General features: G+C 30.6%; 1 long non-coding RNA gene across 1 annotated transcript; it reads left to right on the top strand.

Annotated features, from left to right (window-relative positions):
- Positions 1-3,078: 3,078 nt before the first annotated feature.
- Positions 3,079-5,065, top strand: LOC140962994 (uncharacterized). Its single transcript, XR_012172645.1, has 5 exons — positions 3,079-3,273; positions 3,432-3,495; positions 3,979-4,053; positions 4,145-4,236; positions 4,886-5,065. It is a non-coding gene; the product is annotated as an uncharacterized lncRNA (long non-coding RNA).
- The last annotated feature ends 14,320 nt before the right edge of the window (positions 5,066-19,385 follow it).

Below are 19,385 nucleotides of genomic sequence, written 5' to 3'. Positions count from 1 at the left end.
TTTTTTTTATAATGTCTTTTTTGTTATTATTAATTAATTTCTTTTCTAACGCCCAAAAAAGTTTAAATCCAAAACAAATTACTCTCAAGTTTGAAAGTCTATCGAGCTCCAAAGATTATGATTTTGATCGAACTTCATCCCAAATTTAGCTGCAGAAAGAAAGATTGCTTAAATTCATATATATAACTCTCAATAACTTAATTCAGATATATCAAACACAAATTTCTTACTCGCGAGAATCCAATGTAGGACATACAGCACATCTCTCTCACGTTCACGAATTAACAACTGGAACATGAAGTTTACAAGGAGTTAACGGATGACTCATAAGGGCAGTCCAACACAATATCGATGAGCTTAAACTTTGATATCATATTAAGATTAGGAATTTAACATAACTCTACCACGAAAACTAGCTCTTAGGGAATAATTGTACAAGTTTATTTATACTATTCATGATAATTTAATTCATATGATTTGAGACATGTAACACAAATCAATCCATTTTTTCTTGGAGCCATATGAGTTAATAATCTGATCTGCGTAATTTTTTTTCATTTATCAATATCTAGTGCATGCATATCAATTGACGATATATCATATTGATGTATTCATTTCAAAATCACATATTTGCTACATCAAGTACCAACAAGGACATCAATTTTATGTATGAATCTAATATTTATTTACAAGGTCTCTTGTGAGACAGTCTCACAGATTTATTTCTGTGAGATTGGTTAATTCGTTCATAATTAAAATGAAAAGTAATATATTTAATATAGGAAGTAATATTTTTTTATGAATCGATCGGGTTGAATATTCGTCTCACAAAATTAACATGTGAGACCATCTCACGTGAGTTTCGGTCCACTACAAAAAAAATATGGTTTTAACCGTCGCTAATAAAAGTAGCGACGGTTTTTGTGACGGAAATTAATACCGTCGGTAAAGTCGGTATCGTTAAATATTACGACGGTTTCTCAAAAACCGTCGCTATATAGTGTAAAACTAGCGACGGATTCTTAAATCTGTCGCAGAATCCGTCGCTAAGAATCTGTCGCTAAATTAGCGACGGAATATTACAAAACCGTTGCTAACTAGCGACGGTTTAAGAATTATTTCCGTCGCTAATTATATTAATTTTTTAAAAAAAATTTAGTTTTATAATTATTCGTCAATTTAACGACGGTTATATGAACCATCGCTAATTTGGCAACGGTTAAATTAAAACCGTCGCTAATTTGCGACGGTTTTATATAACCGTGACTAATTAGCGTCGGTTTTTTAATATATCGCTAAAATTTACGACGATTTTACAAATATTTGCGACGAATGTTTTAAAATCGTTGCTAACCGTTTTTTTTTTGTAGTGGTCAGATTGGAGATTCGTCTCATAAAATTGTCTCGTAAGACCGTCTCACGTGAGTTTTGTAATATTTTATTGTAAAAATTAAGATATTAGAAATAAATTGTCATAAAGATTTATGAAAAAAAAAAATCAGTGAAGAAAACAATAATTATACAAAAATTTGAAATTGAGAACGAATACCACTCAATCGGCACCTTCGGGAAGTTTGGGCTGGGAAACACGGCATGTGCTATTTGGTGTGGAACATGAAAAGCGTGAGACAACTCCACAATAACTTGTTTTATCATCCAATCCACCACATGAAATTAAATCACGTTTATATATATTGCCCACAATATTATTTCATTTTCCTTTTATAATAAGATCTCGTGTTTTTTTATTTTTACCATTAATTTAAATGGCACAAGCATTTCTATTTTCTTTCGAAATAAAATTTCATCCGTCACATTTGAGTTAGACATTGTTATGATGAACTTGTTTTCCAACCAATGAGGTAACGTCAATCTATAAAATGTACAATTTAGATATGTTTCATTACATCCAATAGTTGAAAGACATCTCATTAGTGGGCACGAAGATGAANCTTGCAAGCCTTTCCATTCTATATAGCAAATAATAATCGAAATTAGTCATGGCCTACGTTTGAGTCCAGCCAACTTTTACTTTAAGCCCAATAACTGTTGGGCCTTACAGGGTGTCGGGTTCATTCGTGGGTTTTAAGTCAAAAGCAAGGGCATTTGGACACCGACGTTTGCTTTAAAGTCGATGATGGATAGTCAAAGCACGGTAAGAAGGAATTATATATGGTGACTTTTTAACTTCTTATTTTTTTAGAATATTTTTATCTATCAATTAGCGAGGTTTTAGGTAGTTAATTTGCAATCTCAAATACATAGCGTTTGAGATGGTGATAAATTTATAAATTTCCAACTTAAATTAAATTTTATGATTATGACTCTCAATATATTTGGGTGAATTATAAATATATCAATATTCTATATTCGACTGCTCTAGTTGTGGTGTCGTTATATAAATTTCTCTTTAATGTATATAGGTTCACTTCCGGGAAGTAACGAAAAATTTCTCATTGTAATTAAAAGAAAATCATATCCGGACGATCGATTGACAAATCATTTCTTGTTAGTTAGTTGGATCTCGAAATTAAACGAGCTCGATGTAGAAGTCATTATAGGTATTACTGTGATAACATGTCGCACATACATGTAATGACTTGAAGGAAAGTGTGATTTAATAGAAGAGTAAAAGTAGGGATTTAATATATTTTACGTGTGAAACTTACTTTTTAAACTAATATACTATATATTAAAGTTTTTGGAAAATGGGATTTGGATTTGGATTTGGATTAATAGGTGCGTGTTGTGGAAAATTAGTGGTAGTATTTTTTTTTATGAGCAGATCTCTTATGAGACAAAGTCTGTGCGAAATGTAAATTTTATCTATATTAACTATGAAAAATAATATTTTTTCATGAGTTGGATTAAATAAGATATTCGTCTCTCAAAATTATCTCGTTAATCAATGTCACAAAACTTGTGTTCTTTTTAAACTGGGTTTGTCTCGTTATCAGTCGTGCTGATATGGTTATATCTACTTATATGAATGCGGATATAATTTGTTTTTGGCCAGTTTCTTTCCGGTTCCCTGTTACAACCTGAAACACGCGTCGTACGTTTGTTTCTCAAATAACCAATATGTTGTGCTGTCGTTAGGTGGTCAATCGGTTTTGTCCACCTCCTTCTACCTTTCCACCGGTATCTGTTTGTTTCTTTTTTCCTTTGATTGTTGCATTTGTTGTTCGGCTTTTCTCATATCTCCATCTGCTTGTTCTTCTTCCTCCTTGAAATTTTCTCCCTCCCCAGCCGATTGCTAAAAAACGTCGACAGGTGCGTAATCCCCTCCGTTCTCTTTGGCTTCGATTGTGCTGTTCTCCATATCTTTTCCACCCTGTTGTAAAGCCAGGAAATGCCAACGGGTGCGTAATTCCCTTCGTTTTCTTTGGCTTTGAACATGTTCTTCTTCATGTGCTTTTCCCCTCATGTAGGTATATTAATCGTGGTTTGTTTCCCACTCGATTTCCTCGCCCGATAGCCACTGAACGCCTATAGGTGCGCGATTCCTTTCGTTCTCTTCGTCTTCGATTATGTTGCTCTTCATGTGCTTTTCCTCTATTTTAGCTGTATTGCTCGTGTTTTGTGTTGGAGAAAACGTGGACGACTGTGTTATCACCTGTGTTCTGTTCGGTTTTGCTCATGCTTTTCCTCATGTGTTTCTCCCTTATTGTAGCTATATTAGGCGTGTTGGAAAGTACCAGTCGGTGATTCGGAATGACTTGTTTTGGTGAAAAACTTTCGGTGTTTATTTGAAATGCTAAAGGAAATAATTAGGTGTTTCTTTGCCTACACAATTAAAGGTTTTTTTGAAATTTATTTGAGTTGCATGCTTTGCTTCTCATTCTCTGTTAACTATATCCTACTTGGTTTTAGTTTTTATTCCCTTTGTTTTGGGGATGTAGATGTTTATACTGATAGTTAAATTAGGTAGTTGTTATGCTCCTGTGTAGATTCATTTTGGTTTTCCTATATGTACAGAAACAAATTGCTTTCAGCAAGAAGCTTCAACAATTTAAAATTTAGGGCGCGCTCATCCTCTCGTACTGCATACAGGTTCCACCTTTATTTATAGTTTTATTAGTTTATTCTTTAGTTTTCTTGGTTGATTACTTTATATATGTGTGCGGTTTTTTTTCCCCCAAAGAGCGCTGAAGATGGAGTCAAAACTTTCTCTTCTACTAGAGTACGCAGCCGATATTGAAAAGAGCTAGATGTCAACGTTATTCGTCAAACACAGTATGTAAATTAAACAGATACTAGAACAGCTATCTTATTGTTTTGGAATCATTTATTTCAGAAACATTTACATTGACCTACTAGCAATTATAAAATATATTCCATAGATTCTTCATCTAGAAAAGTTGTTTTAACTTTATTTTTTACACTTAGTAACCTTTTCCCTCTTGTAATTCATAAATAACTTTATGACATGTTATTTGCATAACATTTTTTCGTACTTAATTTATCTATTCTCAATAATTTTAGGCTCTAACTTACCAAATTATTAATGACCTAACTACTAACTGATGTATTTCGGGGATTTCTAAGCTTAATCAATAAATCATATATATGACATTTGCATTATAGATAGGCTCAAGAAAAACCGATATATGAAAAAGCTTATTCAATCGTATTATTGCTTACATTCACCTACGCCTTATATTTGGCCTCTGTTTTTTAAAAAAAACCAACTTTAATAAAATATAAATATTTTAGCCAATTGTTTCGTTTTAATAATATAAAATGATATAGTGAGATTTTCTACCTATTTTTATTTATGATACGTTAAATTTATATATTTCAATACAAGTGAATATACTAAAATCTAATACACGTTATAATGGGCTTTTATTTTTTCAAGTTCGGCTCCGCAGGTTGAAACAAGGAATGAGATACTCTTGTGATCGTACGAGCATAAATAAGAGTTTTGTGCTTCTTAAATATGTGTTATTTGATAACATTAGACATAAAATATGTAATTTATCAATCTACTACTACAATTAGACTTTATTAGTATTTTCATACCATGGTTTAGCCAACCTCTAGATTGTTTCTTAAATTTATCAAAAATGCCAATATGTACAAAACCGAGAATGTTCCAATTTTAACTTATATATACATTTAAAAAACAATAAATTTCTACAATTTTTTTTCCACACATCATTTTCTTAACAACTTAAAAACTTTTTCTTTGGAAAATATATACGGCGTATTCACTTTTTGTAAAATCCTAGATATTGTAATCAGAATAGTATATTTTTGGATACCAGGATTTATCTCATTTTAAGATGTAATATTTGCAAGATTTTTCAAAGGTTGAGTGAATAATAATATCGTGTATATTTTTTCAAAATTTGAGTTATACACCGGACATATACCTAAGATTTGATATACCTGGATAAAGATTTAAGCAAGAAGATGACTCAATCTTGGATTCCAAAATCTTGAAGAATATACCATAGAATTTTCGAAATTATTGGATAATTTATTATGAATTTTCAAAAATCGTTCACTACAGGGAAGTCTACACAATATAAAATACAGGCTTGGAAAAAATTTAACAGTTTAACTACCAGAATTTTTAAAAAGAAAAATATCAAAATCTTATCTTGGAAAAATACCACTAAATTTTGAATTTAGGTAGGGAAATAATTGGGATTTAAGAAATATAATTATTGGGGAATAAAAAGTCTACCAAATATTGAGAATTAGACACAAAAGTCGAAATTGTTGCAGCCTGGACAAGGCATAATTTCGAAATTCATCCAAGGAGGATATCCAAATTTCGAAATTATTATCTAGGACCAGGGATAAAGATTTAGATTAGATCACGATTCTAGATGAAGNACAAAATATCATCAGTCAAACAATATAATTCATTAATGTATCTAAAAAAACGAACATTCGAATACAAAATTAAATTGCATATATGTATAAACCATGCTCATTTAAAAAAGTTAAAAAAACTATTAACAAATTCAAACGTATATGATATATATATTTCTCCCCCTTACCCAATACCTAAACAAAAAATATCACATATGCTTTGACATTATTTTTTAGTCAAAAGATTTTATAGCTTTTGATCCCTTGCATATAAAATAACCAAAAAAACTAAAAAATTTGATCGTCATTATTCATCTTCTCCCTTAAAAAAATAAAATAAAATATTAACCCACATGTTTAGCTGTTAAATCTGTGTTCATTCCTATTATTTAGTTATGTCCTAACTGACTCTTTCAGTTATTTTTGTAAAAAACTTAAACAAAACCTTTACATTTGATAACATGTATTCACAACTGTTACCAAATTAATGAATACAATTTTAAACATTTTCAAAAACACACACACACACACACATATATATATACACACACAAACACATATATTCCTACATCTAATATGCCGTTTTACACCTATATATAATTCGTATATATGACCTAATTGCCTATAATTTTTTGTATCGGTAATGCTTACTTCTCTGTTTCTTAGATTTAGCATCTCTAAATTTTCTCACACTGATAAAGCCACCTCGATAATGATTTAACATCTCAGACTTCATATTATCTCCTATATTATTTTACCCACAAAATACAACTGTTTTATTTTGTTTTATATCAACATAATTGTAATGCATTAAAATAAAAACTCATACAATTAAATATATACAAATATAAACGCATATTTATCGGTTTTAAAATACGAGTAAAATTTAACATTTATTACATGAAAACTTGGGTAAACACCTCAAATATTTGAGGTGCCTACAACTAGTTTAAAGAATTCATATACGTAAGTAGCCTTTGTCTTTACCGGTATTCGACCAACAAACTAAATCAACGGCCCACCCATCTTGAACTTAAATATTCTACTCCAATGGTGGAGGCAATAATTTTTATTAGGTAATATATTCCACGAATTTTATAAACAAATGGGCCCGCAGCCTTTTTGGACCAATTGGAGTTAATTTTTCCTACATGGTCCAGACAAAAGCTTAAAACATTTGATCCTTGTTGCCAATTTTGCACTATTTAGGACATAATGCCCATTTAATTTTTTTTTTTAGGTTTCTTTTGGATTTTTTAATTTTTTTTATAAAACTTTTTAAATTAATCATTTTTTTGGATTTTTTATTTTTATGTTTTTTTTAACTTTTTAATTATATTGTAATTTTAAATAAATCGTGTTCATATCTTGTTTAAATAATTATTCTATCGTGGTATTTCTTTCGAACATCTACTTTATTTAATAAAAATATTTAAATAACAATAATATTATTTTTTAAAATTAATAAAATTATTTTATTAAAAAGTAAGATTATTTTTGAAAATTAGAATAATAATTATTAGTAAGATTAATTTTGAAAATTAGAATAACAATGATTTAAATATTGTAAAACATAGTTATTTAATATTAAAATTTTTAAGATGATTGAGTGGACAGTGAGATCCATAAATAATGAGTTTTAATGTTAAAAGTAATGAATGTGAGTGAAAGAAATATGTTGTTATAATAAATATGTGGCAGTGAACCCCACGATTTTTGATTAGTTGGTGGGTGTTATAACAATCCACTATTGATTATCATCCGAACGAACTATTGTAACTCAACGATTATCTCACAATGATCCTATCAACCTAATTTTATCTCATACCAGAATCATGAATTGGTATAAGAGGTGTGCATTTGTTAATTCGATTATCATCCGAACGAATTATATAAAAATCGAATAAGTTATTTTCTTTCCGAGCAAATCATACCGATCTAAGTTTTAATTAAAAATGAACAAATTGAATTGAACTGATAATTGGTTATTTCGGTGGTAACTAATTAAAACTATTTTTTTTTAAAAAAATGGGAAATTTAAATTGAACATTCAAAAGTTGGGATACAATAGAAAAAATAACAATAATTGTCATCGTTGGATTCTTATAGCATATTTTGAATTTTTTTTTAAAACTCTCTATTAATTAAAAAAACCTTGGTAAAGGAATTTTGATAAAAATCTTGCTTAATTTCAATTTAATATAATAGTCCAGCATGTAAAATTGAATTCCTTTTAGAAGAACATTGGTTTCAATCTAATATTTTTTTTTAAAAAAAATAACCAAATTCAAATCGAAATAACCAACGTTCACAAATGTTTTAAAAATATGAACTTTTGAGTTAATTGGGTAGAATTTTTTAAAATTAATTCAGTTTAATAATTTATTTCCATTTAACCAAATTTTTTTCCATATTCGACTTTCAACAATATCTGCTGCTTTACACGAGCCAAAAGCCCAAGTTTGCACCACCAACTCCGAACAAAAATAAAGCTAATGGTATCGTTAATTCCTTGAGAAATACTTTATCATTTTTTTAATGAATTAATTAATTAATTATTTAAAAGAATGAATACACTTAGATATGGTAGATCTTTGAATTGGCTCTTCAAAATAGTATAAAGAACCAGAGTGAATGATTGATCCAATGCATCCAATTCTTTTTTCAAAAAATGATGCAAGTAAAATAGTACTAGTCGGTGGAATAGATAAAAATTAAAGGATTTAATTGAAAACGACAAATTCAGCCGGTTATTATAAAATAACATATAAATTAATAACAAAATTATAACCCAAACTGTCTTATAAAAAATTATTATTTAATTTTCATGATAAATACGGATATCATGTAACCATCTCATTATATATATATATATATATAATAACACGGAAAAGTATGGAAGTGGAAGATATTGAATTTACTATAATATAAATGTCGCTCACGTGGTTTGATAATTTCTGGTTATTGCATTATAGCTGGCCTCATAAAGGCTACGCAATTTAATAAATATGAAGGATCACTTGCATAAGTTTTCAATATTTGGGTTGGATATTGATATATAATTTTCGACCACTATGTGAATGATGATCAAATTGAATATTTAATAAAGACAATGATGAATATAATAAATAAGACGGTGCGAGAGTATATGAAATCGTAACCAAATACGACTCACCGTTCGAGAATAGAACAAAACCACACAATTCATCGATAGAAACGATAATAGAAGACCAGCTTTTGCCTATAGATGTTTTTAGATTTGCTTAAAAATAAAATTTATTAATTTGTACTAATAAATTTTTTTTTTCGTCAAAGAATTTTATATTAACATAATTATTAAACAAATATAACATCAATTCTACACTTAATAATTTTTTCTATTTCATCCAATATAAAATCAAGTATTCATGTCGGATATGAGTAGAATTCTTTAAGACACGTCTCCATCCTAACACCCAAAAATCTCCATACATGATTATCCATCTATTTAATCGGGTAAAAATCTAAATAAATATTCATCTCGCCTTGTTCATTTCAAGTTGAATTATGATTAATTTTTCCAGTACATATGTAATATTACACATACACAAAAACACACGGACTGGTTGTTTTTTTTATGACGTGTCACACAATGTTTTTTTTCCTAATTTTACGTTAACATCATATTCGATATTTTATATATATTTAGGTTTCATTCCACGTGCTTATCAGTAATTTCAAAATTTTCACCGATTTTTTTTTCTCAATTAGATCTACATTTTAGATAGAATAAATTTTAACTAAATCAAGTATTTAAAATCTTTATTTTATTCTCGCACAAAGTAGCTCATCATCTAGCAGCGGAAGTTATTAAGAATGATGCTATTGGGGAATGGTTTAATTGTATGTTTTCATCAACTTTTATGGATATTGCATTGACTGACTCTTTGGACTGACTCTTTGGAGATGAATTAATGGATATGTGATTTATTTCAAAAAAAAAAATCTTTATTCTATTAAAAAGCAAAACTAAATCAATTATTTTAAAAATAAAAACATATATGATATATGCAAATAATATTCATATATTATTCACATCAGTATACCATATTCATTTTCATTGCTTTAGTTCCACGAATTATTAGTAAATTAATGTCTACAGTTAATAGATTAAATTATTAAAACTTATATGATATAGTTTTAATATTTACAGCCACATACCATATATATAAATAGAAAAAGGTTGAAAAGTCCAACGACGTGAATGTGACATCCATCAATAATCAACTTGCTTTTTTCGGATAAAATAATTTTAAAACCCTTCTAATTTCTATATAGAAACTGTTATTTAATTTCAAAAGTGTAACAACCTAAAAAAATTTAATAAATATATATATATATATATGAAGACAAAATGTCTTTAGGTTTAACGTTGATCACCAATGTAACTAACATCGCCCTTTGCTTTTCTTGTTTTTGTCGCTTATCAACATTGTCCTGCCTCCTTCCTCCCTACCACGAAATCAAAGTCGAGCTATGATTACCAATCGCATAAAACAACATTCTTGTATTAAATAAATTCTAGTTTAAATAAATATCGACGTCGAGATACATTAAAATTTAAATTATAATGTATATCATTTAAAATTTAATTTTTTTTGAGCTATGATTACCAATCGCATAAAACAACATTCTTGTATTAAATAAATTCTAGTTTAAATAAATATCGACGTCGAGATACATTAAAATTTAAATTATAATGTATATCATTTAAAATTTAAGTTTTTTTGAGCTATGATTACCAATCGCATAAAACAACATTCTTGTATTAAATAAATTCTAGTTTAAATAAATATCGACGTCGAGATACATTAAAATTTAAATTATAATGTATATCATTTAAAATTTAAGTTTTTTTTATAAAAAAAAATTAGGGTCCAACTGTGTGTCATTTTACATAAAGTCATAGTTGATGGTAACATATCAACTCTAATATTTTAAAATTTACAACAACTCAAACACCACGTTTCGATTGTTCTACTAAATAAAAATGCCATTACACTCCAACATAATGTAGTCTCTAGATTTTTAACACGAGAAATTAATATGCAAGCTAATGTTCACTAATATCTATCTATAGTATATATTATATATTAATCCTTAACCCTTAAATGGTATGAACGAAATTACATCAAAATAATATTATTATTGTACTCCTCACCAATTAAATAATCTTTAATACTTAACAATGTATGAATCATTTAGAAATTGAATATACTCTATTTTATTTATAGATACAATCTGAAGAAATATATTAATATAATATCAACTCATTTTAAGCTTAATTTTCGAACAATAGTCACTTTCCCTTCCCAACTATCCTCGTATATTTCCTTCAGCGCACACACAATATATCATATATTATATTTTTAAATTTGAGGGTTTGAAGTAACTAATTTCTTGTCACGATATTTTATTTTTAAAAAAATACACATCTTCTTATTATATAATAAAAACATCATTAAAAAAACTATTTTAGAATTTTTTATCGAATTTATAACCATAATATATTAATAAAATATATTTTTCTTTAAATAATACTCTTACAATTTTAAATTATTATAAAACTCGTAATATAAAAATTATTGTAATTGTAAAAAAGGCATGCATCTCATTCCAAATATAACATTAGGATCAGGAAGGGGAAAAAGTCTTAAACATGGGTAATTATGGGAATTCACGTCCAATTAAAGTGGATGACGCGTAACTACATAAATTGTTGCCACCTCTTTTATCTCGCTCTTTCTCACCCCATTTTTCACACCTTTTCTCTATTCAATTTAATTTATTGTCAAATGTATGGTGAAATTAAATATGGATGGAATAAATTTTATATGGTGTTGAGAGCAATAATTGTTCGAGATTAATTAACATATCATGTTTGATCTGTTTTACAAATTTAAATTTATATTATTATCATCGACTATATATAAATTATTCATCCCGCTGAATATTACATAATTAATATATATTTTAAATATAAAATTAGAGTTACATCTTTATCATCAACTACATATAATTACTATTCCCATTGAATATTGTATAACTAACATACTTTGGTTAATGTACACTTTTAACCACACTTATTTTATAGTTGAAGATATATTTAATGGATAAGTTACAATTTCAAATTCATCAATAAAAATGTCCGTGAATGATTCACCCACTTTGTTTTATATATACTCGTAGTTCTTTCGTGAGAATGTCTCACGAATTTTTATACATGAGACACGTCAATTCTGTTCGTATTTATATTAAAAAGTAAGATTTTTTTATGAGTGATCTAAATTGAATATTCGTATCATAAAATTGATCCGTGAGACCGAGAGTTTTTATACAAAATTAATACTATGCATTAAAATGACGAACTTCAAATTTTATAATTTCGTATTTACCGATCCAAATAACCATAAATAAGTTTTTTACCCAAAAATTACACTTTATCGGATATCGGGGGAAAAAAACTTGGCCACGTAGTTCATTTTAAAATAGAACACGTAATGGGTGGTGCGAGCAATTAATCAGCGACAGCGTCAATCACATCTGATTCATACTGCAAAATGGACAATATTTAATATTTATCGGTGCTTTTCTAGATATCTTTTGGAGTATTTCTCAATTTCGATTTAACATTGTATTTTATATTCTCGAAATTTTTTTATAAGTAATTAAAAAAATAAAAAATTCTTATCCAACCTGGTGTTGATCTTCTCTGGAGCAAAATGATATGATTATACATCTAATTATTTTTTTTATTTCGTAATAAAAAATTACAAAATTATTATTTTATGCATGAGAAAATGTTATTTAAGCATTCTCTCATCACCTTATCAAGTGGATTTTAGGATAATTACATTTTTGTCATGTAATTCACTTTCTTTTTTTTTTCGCTCCATTAAAAATAAATGTGTATTTTTAGTCAAATAACTTATATATATATTTTTTATGTTGTTAATAGTGTATTTACATTTTTATTCTGATAACTTGCATATTTTTTTTTCATTTTTGGTCTTATTAAAGATGAATTTTCATCTTTAGTAATGTAATTTGTATGTTTTTTTTTTTTTAACATTTTGTCATTTTTAAACCGAAGTCCGTCGTGTTTTCTTCCAAATAATATTCTAAAAAAATCACAACACATATGCAAGTTTGATTCCAAAAATTCATGTCAACATCAACGTTCGTCACATAAACAATTTCCAACAAACAAGTAGAATCAAGTAAAAAATACAAAAAAATTAAAAATAAAAACAAAGAACTAAAAATGCAAATTCATCGTTAACATGACTAAAAATAAAAAATATATAAGTTACATGACTAAAAATTTTAACACACATTTAAAATGACCAAAAATAAAAAACATATGCAATTTGTGAGATTAAAAATACAAATTCATTTTTAACACGATAAAAAATGAAGAAAACTCAAATTATAAGATCAAAAATACAATTTATCCTTTTAGATTTAATCATAGATGGACTATTTCTTTACACACGATCACACACACACACCTCACTCATAAACATTAAAAGCAATAATCGATAATCAATTCGAAAGACGCTCAATCATGATTTCTCACTGAAAAACAAATATTTCACTCTATATTCTATGACGATCAAGCTCGTTATCGATCGAATTCTCTCTCCACCGATCCGTTTCATGCGATTTTTCGACACTTGGCTGGATATTTTTTGTGATCCATAAAAAATTGCATCCGCCTAAAAGAGTTTTTTCAATTTAAAGTTCCTTGAAATATATCTTCAATCAACTATGATATAAAAAAAGAATAAATGATTAGACTATTTTACTGATCGAGAAAAAAATTCGAGAAAAATGAATATGCAAACTGAATCAATATTTTCGCTTTCAAAACTACAAGTCGAGTAATATATATTTCAGTGACTATGTAATTGTTCGAAACATAAATTTCATATTTTGTCTATATTTTATTTTTTGAATTCATGATATTTATATTATCATATTTATTGATGAAAATACAATTTTTTGTGTTAGTCTAAGATATTCTAAAAAATACGAGGTCACATGTTGTTTATGCTCCATCTAGATTTAACCTCTCCATACCTTAGATGATACGAGATTCTCATATTTCAATGAAAATCACATCATGCACGGAATCCAGAATTTTATTTATTTATTTATTTATTTTATCGCATCACCTTCTATTTTATACACACGGACGTGCACATGAGGCCTAATTGCTATAATTAGGCAACATACATTTATTGAAAATAAATCACACCTGTACAGTTGAGTCGACGTCGTTCCAACTTTAATTATTTATACAACCAAAATTAAATACATATATTTTTTGTCTTAAAACAATTAATAATTAATAAATAAATAAATATATGTGTGTGTATGTGTGTGCCTGTTACTTTCACAATCATTAAAAATTCAACACTAATTGCAAATTTACTTTCGGGTAGGTTTAGTACGTGAGGAGTCCAAATACCGAGAAGGCCATGTAAATACATCCACCTAAAAGTCTACTAGGTTGATGTAAGGTAAATAAAATTATACAAAATTCTATCCTTTGTTAAGTGTATTTAATTTTATAAGTCGAATGAATGATTATGATCTATCGGGTAAAATACATCCAATAAGAAGACATTTTTTTTTTCCAAAATTAGTTTCAATATAATTTTAAATTTTAATTAATTTGCTAAGAAAACAGTAGTTTCAATTTATTTTTATTTTTATTTCCATGGCCGCATTCTAAAAAAATTACATCCTTCTATATTATAACTGTTGTGTCAAAGTAAACTTAAATTACATCAAAAGATACACAACTTAATACATTATATTACAACATATATTATGATTTTATCATCACAAAATATATTATTATTTAAAATATATCGACCGTAAAAACGATCAAATTCGAAAACCAATATCACGGATATAATCAAAATTTCAATTTAGTAAATCAAAACTAAGTTTTGAACAGCTGGATTTTAAAGAATTCCACTGACCAATCCCAAGAGTGATTTTTATTTCATCTGAAAGCAAACCAAATGTGAAGACCAGTTTCACGTACAGCCCGAATGACCAAGAATTACTCTCTGTCGATAAAGCCATAAATAATAAATGCAATTTACTAGTTTTTTTTAATAATAAAGTTTATCACGCACAGTCACGTTCCATGATAATAAAAGGACGAAATGCCCCTTTCTCAGTACCCAAATACAAATATAACCTATTTTATATATATTTTTTAACATAACTATTAAAGTGTAGAGAAAAAAGAAGCTAAGCCGACTTCATTTCTTAACTTCTGGAAAAAATTACAATTGTTCTCATACAGTTCCAATATATATGTACAGAGGAGTAGTTAGTGTGTGGCTAACAAAATCGTGTATCAAATGTAAAAGCGTGTTTCAATTATCTACCAACACTCCCCCTCAAGATTGGTGTAGATTCAACACACCAATCTTGGACAGCAAGTATGAATGTTGTTCACGACTCAATCCTTTAGTAAAGATATCCGCAAGTTGTTCAGTTGTAGAAATGTGAGCAGTTTGGATCACACCATTTTTGATTTTCTCTCGTATCAAATGACAGTCAATTTCTATGTGTTTGGTACGCTCATGATACAACGGGTTGGCAGCAATATGTAATGCTGCCTTATTATCACAGAACAGGGTTGGAGGCGAGAGCAGTGTCACTCCCATATCATTAAGCAACCCAAGGATCCAAGTAACTTCACATGTGGTGCTTGCCATGGCTCTATATTCCGCTTCTGCCGAAGAACGTGACACGGTGCTTTGCTTCTTAGACTTCCAAGAGATCAAAGAACTTCCCAACTTGATGCAATATCCCGTGACTGAGCGACGAGTCATTGGACATGCGGCCCAGTCGGAATCACAATAAGCCTGAAGAGAAAAGGAACAACTAGCAGATAACAAAATCCCTAAGCCTGGGGCAGACTTCAAATAACGCAGCACACGGAACGCAGCATCCATATGGGATTTTTTTGGTGCATGCATAAACTGACTAAGGACTTGTACAGCATAAGAAATATCCGGTCTTGTGACGGTCAGATAGATGAGCCTTCCAACTAACCTCTTATAAGCATCAGGATTGGATAACAAAGGATCGGCGAGACCAGAGATAGAGTTCTTTCGACTAAATTCATCAAGTTCATGACTAGTCAATTTGAGATGTTGTACAGCAGGAGTATCACAAGGTTTAGCACCTGTTAAACCAGAATCAGCTAGCAATTCCAGCACATACTTTCGTTGATTGAGGTAAATCCCCACCTTGGATCTAGCTACCTCTATGCCAAGGAAATAACGCAAAGAGCCAAGGTCTTTAATGTGAATTTGTGAATGCAAGTAAACCTTTAAATCTGAGATAGATTTCTCACTACTCCCGGTGATAATAATATCATCTACGTACACGAGCAACAAAGTGATATGAGCAGAATCATGTTTAACAAAAAGAGAGTGATCGTTGGCCGATTGTGTAAATCCAGCAAGCTTCATAACACAAGCAAATTTAGTGTTCCATTGCCTAGAGGCTTGCTTAAGGCCATAGAGGGACTTAAGCAACCGACAAACACGCTGCTCCCCCTGAGGAGAACACCCCTGTGGCACACGCATATATACCTCTTCATCCAAATTACCTTGGAGAAATGCATTAGTGACATCCATTTGGTGAAGAGGCCACTGTTTTGCAGCTGCAACACTCAACAAACATCTTAGAGTGACGATTTTAGCCGTAGGTGAAAAGGTATCACGATAATCTATCCCTTCTTGTTGTGTGTAGCCTTTGGCTACAAGACGGGCTTTAAAACGATCAACGGTTCCATCCGGATGTCGTTTAATTTTATACACCCACCGACAACCAATTGGCTTCTTCCCAACTGGTAACGGAACTAAATCCCAAGTGTGGTTGGATTCTAAAGCCGCAAGTTCTAGGTCCATGGGTGCCTTCCATCTAGGATCTAAAATAGCCTCATGATAGGAACTAGGCTCCCTGTCTAAAGAAATAGATGCCAAAAAAGCTTGATATGGTTGGGAAAACTTGGAATAAGTAACATATTGTATGAGAGGATAGGAAGAAGAAGCTAGATTACTGTGAGACAAAGTGGGACAGGAATAATCCTTAGTCCAGACAGGAGGCTTGAGAGCACGCAAGGATTTTCTTGGTGGCTGGGAAATAGTGACTGAATGTGGGACTTCATGTAGGGCTGGACCATCGAGAGGAGAAGATGGGGCAGGGGGAGTGACCTCAACAGGGTCTGATGGAGTTGAAGAAAAATCAGGAGTAACATTGAAGGGAAAAACAGGTTGAGGATGACTAGGAGAAGCAAAGGGAAAAATGCTCTCATGAAAAACAACATCTCGGGAAACAAAAAACTTTTGTGTATCAAGACTCATTACTTTGTATCCTTTTTGATTGTTGGAATAGCCCAAGAACACACACGCACTTGCTCTAGCAGAAAATTTATCCTTGTGAGTCAAGGATGTGACGTAACATAAACAACCAAAAACACGAAGATGACTAAACGATGGAGGTTTATGGAGTAAGACTTCATGTGGTGTCCTGTTTTGCAACAATGGAGTAGGGGTGCGGTTAATGATATAGCAAGCAGTCAAGACACATTCCCCCCAGAATTTCAAAGGTAAAGAAGATTGGAAACGCAAGGCTCGTGCAACATCAAGTATATGCCTATGTTTACGTTCAACAACTCCATTTTGTTGTGGAGCGTATGGACAAGAACTTTGATGTACAATACCTAAGGAGTTAAACAACAAAGTACATTCATTTTTGAAAAAATCACTCGCATTGTCGGTTCGAATGATTTTCACAAGGGCAGAAAATTGAGTTTTAACAAGCTGGAAGAAGTTTTTGAGAAGTTGTAATACATCCACTTTAAAATGCATTAGATAAACCCATGTCGCCTTTGAAAAATCATCCACTATAGTGAGAAAATATTTCTCACCATTATGTGTAGGAGTATGAAAAGGCCCCCATATGTCAACATGAACCAATGCAAAGCAATAAGAAGATTTAGACAAACTCATTAATGGAAACTGAAGTCTAGTTTGTTAGACAGTGGACAAACAGGGCAATGAGGAAACTTTACAGATTTTGGTATAAAAGGAAGTAATTGCATTCGAGACATAGACATATGTCCTAAACGCTTATGCCAAACAAAAGAATCATCAGAAACGGTAGGCAAAGAGCTGTAACTATGAACAGAATTATTACAAAGAGAATCAAGAAAGGAGACAGAAGGTACTGAGCTGTGATGTGAACTTGAAAAGAATCTTGTGTTAAGGTGATATAGGCCATTGCACTCTTTACCAATCCCCAATAATCTCCCAGTCTTGAGGTCCTGAAAAAATCAAAAATGGGGATAAAAGATAACAAAGCAATTATTATCTTTGGTAAACTTGGATATGGAAAGAAGATTGAGGTTGAAATCTGGCATATGTAACACACGGTCAAGGGTGATGGAATCATTAAGCAAGACAGATCCTATCTTATTCACAGCAGCATTGCCACCATTTGGCAATCTTACGAACTTAGATGAAAGCGCTACAGAACCGGGATTTCGCAACAGACTAGAATCACCAACCATATGTTCATTTGCACCACTGTCAATAATCCAATGAGAAAACATACTCGGTTTAGTTGAAGTACCTGCCATGTTGACTACCGGTTCAGCTGTAGATTGAACTTTGCAAGTGCCCAACAACTTCAAAATTTCGGCATATTGAGCAGGTGTAAAAATGGAAGGGACAGCAGTGTTTTTGTCATCTGTGTTGGTCAAGGGGGAAGCCTCTGTCTGTGCACCATCAGATAAATTTGCAGATGGCCTCGAAGTTCGAGGATTATCCCTGTAAATCCGTCCATGCTGGCCCTTCTTACCATGAGGGGATTTGTACAACTTATGGCTCGGGGGATAACCAACAAGCTTATAACAAAATTCCCGAGTGTGACCATTCAAGTTACAGTAGTCACATGTCAAAACATCCTTTTTTTGATAATTTTGCTTGCTTTGTGCAGAGAAAAACACTGCTGATGGGGGTTCTGACGTGGACAAGGATCTGTGTGATTCTTCTTGAGAGATAATCGAAAAAGCCTGACCAACAGAGGGTAGAGGACTCATAATCAAGATTTGGCTTCGAATTGAGGTATAACTCTCATTTAATCCCATCAGAAACTGCAATAGCTTTTGTTGTTGATCATGCACAATGTATTGCCTCGCTGTTGCACATTCACAGGAAGGAAGTACAACCAACGACGAGTACTCATCCCACAATTGTTTCAGTCGACAATAGTAACTCGACACAGTGTTACTAGCTTGTGTCAACCTGCCAATTTCCCCGTGCAAAGAGAAAATCCTCGAACCATTAACTTTGTCAAACTGCTCCTTGAGATCGGTCCAAACTGTTGATGCATCAATAGCATAGACGATGCCCCCAAAAATTTCTTTCGAAACAGAATTCATAATCCAAGACAACACTAAAGCATTACATCTCTCCCAT

This window comes from Primulina huaijiensis, chromosome 1 (genome assembly GCF_012295235.1).
Source record: "Primulina huaijiensis isolate GDHJ02 chromosome 1, ASM1229523v2, whole genome shotgun sequence".
NCBI lineage: Eukaryota > Viridiplantae > Streptophyta > Magnoliopsida > Lamiales > Gesneriaceae > Primulina > Primulina huaijiensis.
The sequence above is the reverse complement of the archived record's forward strand: the minus strand, read 5'-3'. Positions and strand labels throughout refer to the sequence as shown.